Source organism: Trachymyrmex septentrionalis, unplaced genomic scaffold (genome assembly GCF_001594115.1).
Source record: "Trachymyrmex septentrionalis isolate Tsep2-gDNA-1 unplaced genomic scaffold, Tsep1.0 scaffold170, whole genome shotgun sequence".
Classification (NCBI taxonomy): Eukaryota; Metazoa; Arthropoda; class Insecta; order Hymenoptera; family Formicidae; genus Trachymyrmex; species Trachymyrmex septentrionalis.
Window position 1 is genome coordinate 17,647 of NW_017304865.1, and position 3,934 is coordinate 21,580.

Genomic DNA, 3,934 nt, shown 5'->3' on the forward strand with positions numbered 1-3,934 from the left:
TGAGGAACCGTAATGACTGATCACACCGCGAATTCAATAAAAAGACTTTATTCAGCAAATCGCGTCCTTTACATGTCTCGCGGACGGAGAACAGCGAGGATCTGTCTAACGAAGAGGGGCGGCGAAGGCTCGTAACGCCATCTATAGTTCATAATATGTATTACAATGTGATTCCTAACACTTTTCTCCCTATATTACTATTGTAACCCCAAAATTAAATCTTATTTTTAAATTCTAAAATAAAAAATCTCTTCTTAATTTTTTAAATCTTCCATAATCTTACTTTATAATAAAATTATCATCAAAATATTAAAAATTATATCACTTTTTATAATAATAAATTAAAAAATATATAATTCTATTTTATAAATAAAATAATTAAATTAAAAATTTAATTAATATAAATTAATTAATTCTATAAACTAAAATTATTTTATAAATAAATGATTCTCTATAAATATTCTCTACTAATCATAAAGGTATTGGCATTCTTTATTTCTTACTAGTGATTTGATCAGGAATAATTGGATCTGCTATAAGAATAATCATTCGGTTAGAATTAGGATCTTGTGGAAATATAATTAATAATAATTAAATTTATAACTCCTTAGTTACTAATCATGCATTTATTATAATTTTCTTCATAGTAATGCCCTTCATAATTGGAGGATTTGGAAATTTCTTAGTCCCCCTAATACTAGGATCATCCGATATAGCTTACCCTCGAATAAATAATATAAGATTTTGATTATTTCCCCCCTCCTTAACTCTCCTTATCCTAAGAAATTTTATATATTTTGGAACAGGAGCTGGATAAACATTATACTCCCCACTTACCTCCAACATACCACCATAATGGACCCTCGATCTAATCATCTTCTCTCTTCATATTGCAGGAATATCTTCTATTCTTGGTACAATTAACTTTATTTCCACAATTCTAAATATACATCAAAAAATTTTATCCATAGATAAAATTTCACTTTTAATGTGACCAATTTTAATTAGCAATTCTCTTACTTCTCTCTTTATCAGTACTTGCTAGAGCCATTACTATACTTCTTACTGACCGCATTTAAATACCTTCTTTTTTTACCTCTCTGGAGGAGGTAATCCAATCCTTTATCAACATTTATTTTGATTTTTTGACCATCCTGAAGTTTATATCCTAATTTTACCAGGATTTGGACTAATTTCTCACATTATCATAGATGGAAGAGGTAAAAAAGAACCTTTTGGATCCCTAGGAATAATTTATACCATAATTACAATTGGTTTCCAAGGATTTATTGTTTGAGCCCATCAGATATTTACCATTGGTCTTGATGTAGACACCCGAGCTTATTTCACCTCAGCAACTATATAATCATTCCCATTTCTACAGGAATTAAAATTTTTAGATGAATTTCAACACTTCACAGCATAAAAATTAATTATAACCCAACTCTATGATGATCAATAGGATTTATTTTTTTATTTTCTATAGGAGGATTTACAGGAATCATACTATCTAATTCCTCAATTGACATTGTTCTTCATGATACATATTTATTATGTAATAGCTCACTTTCATTATGTACTATCAATAGGAGCAGTTTTTTCAATTATCGCTGGATTTATTCACTGATTCTCCCTAATTTCCGGTTTTAAATTAAATAACTTTTATTTAAACATTCAATTTTTATCTATATTTATTGGAGTTAACCTTACTTTTTTCCCTCAACATTTTTTAGGACTAAGAGGCATACCTTGCTGATACACTGACTATTCTGATTCATATTTATCATGAAACATTATTTCATCTATTGGATCCCTTATCTCTATCCTAAGACTATCAATTTTATTATTTATTATTTGAGAAGCCCTAGCAAAAAACGTCTTATTATAATATTAACATTTTCTTCCTTAATTCTTCATTAGAATGATTAAATTCATTTCCCCCTCTTAATCATATTATAGATTTTCTGAAATCTAAAACAATATCTTTAATTTAACTTATATTTTTTAATATGGCAGATTAGTGCATTGGACTTAAACCCTAATTATAAAGATTTATTATCTTTTATTAAAAATTAATACCTGATCTATATTTTCCTCCAAAACTCAAATTCACCTACCTATGATATAATAATTTTATTTCATGATTCCACGTAGGCTGCTGGAAAAGTTTCTGCAAACAATATAAAAAAAAACATGTAAAATTCGGTAAATGGCTTTATTGTTTTTCAAAGTATTCACCTTTAAGATTGATACATTTTTTAATACGCTCGAACCAATTTTCGAAGTATTTTTTCCACTCTAAGGCTATAACCTTAGAAATCAGTGTACGAAATGTTTCAACAGCTACTTCAGACGACTTAAATCGCTTACTACGCTTATTTTTAACGTTTGGGAACAAAAAGAAATCATTAAGTGAATACGGACAATGAGTCATCAATTCGACATTATTATTGGATAAAAAATCAACGGTTTGACGTGCTGTGTGACAGCTGGCGTTGTCATGATGAAAGATGATGCGACGATTTTTGTTCTACGCAATTCATTTATGACTTCTGGTAAACAAATTGTTGTACCAATCAGTATTTACATACCTTCGATCCTCTAAAGTCACGGTTGTCACATGTCCGGTATAACCGAAGAAACAAGCAATCATTTGCTTGACAGCACTGCGTGAACGAACAATTTTTTTTGGTTTCGGTTCATTTTGAAATACCCAAACAGTGGATTGTTGTTTACTTTCGGGCTCATACGAATAGATCCATGTTTCGATCCCAATAACGATGTTGTAGACCAAATTTGACCGATCTCGGTTGAATATCTTGAGCATTTCTTTGCTCCGTTTAACACGAGCCTGTTTTTGAGCTTCGGTCAAATTGTGTGGCATCCAACGACTGCAAAGTTTCCGTACGCTCAAGTGATCATGCAAAATCGTATATATTGCTTTCATGTCAATGCCTAAGGATGCCTGAATCTCGCGGTATGTTACAGTAATAGTTGAAAACGTATTGTATCGAATAAAGTATTATTAATTATCGTTTTAAGATAAAATTTTTCCATTTGTAATCTTGAATAATATTAGCTAAAATTAAAAGTGACTCACTGTGCCTGATACTGATTGACCAAAATGTCGAGAACCGGTTTTTGAATAGTTTTGAATAATAGTAATATTTGCGATATAGTTTATGATTTGTGATCAGGGTGAGCGTCCTTATTTTCGGAATAATTAATTATAATCTTAAAGTTTTTGATAAATTAGTTTTGCATATTGTTTATTTCGATATTTCCATTTTCTTATTTTCATTTATTTTTCTATTTTTTTCATTTTTTTAGGTTTAATTCTGGCATTTACATTCTCGAGGTAGGGGAACTCGCTGACAGGATAATTTTTATTCACAGTTTATTTATCTTAGTTTATCTTTGAGGAGAGCTCAAAAGTGAGTTGGAAGTAAGCGCGTTTTATTGAATAAAGAAGTTTCATACGTCATAGATATATTATTTGCGCGACGTCTTCTGCGCTTGACTTCTATTGCTCGTATCTTTTCCAGTTTTTTTATTTATAAGGAATCTTAGTTTTATTTGTTATACAGAATAAGGTTGAAATTATGCTCGCGCGGAATGCAAAAGATACGGATTTGACTCCCGTCCGAGGCAATTTTTCGCAATAAGTTTATTACACTTTTTTAAGATTAAATTTGGGAAATTTGAAGGGATTATGATTATTTCAGATTGATTGCGTTGCAAGTCTGACAACCATATTGGCACGCAATTATAATTTCTGAAATTAATTGATTTAAATAAATATATATAATAATTTAACATCTTAACATTCAGACCATATTGGCGCTTCGTATTTAAAGAGAGTAATGTGTATCTAATATAATAAAATAATATATAATAAAATATAATATAATATAAAAATATAATTTGACTTTTA

The 3,934-nt window shown here is 29.5% G+C and overlaps 1 pseudogene; it reads left to right on the top strand.

Annotated features, from left to right (window-relative positions):
- The first annotated feature begins 649 nt into the window (after positions 1-649).
- LOC108746438 lies at positions 650-1,402 on the top strand (annotated as a pseudogene).
- The last annotated feature ends 2,532 nt before the right edge of the window (positions 1,403-3,934 follow it).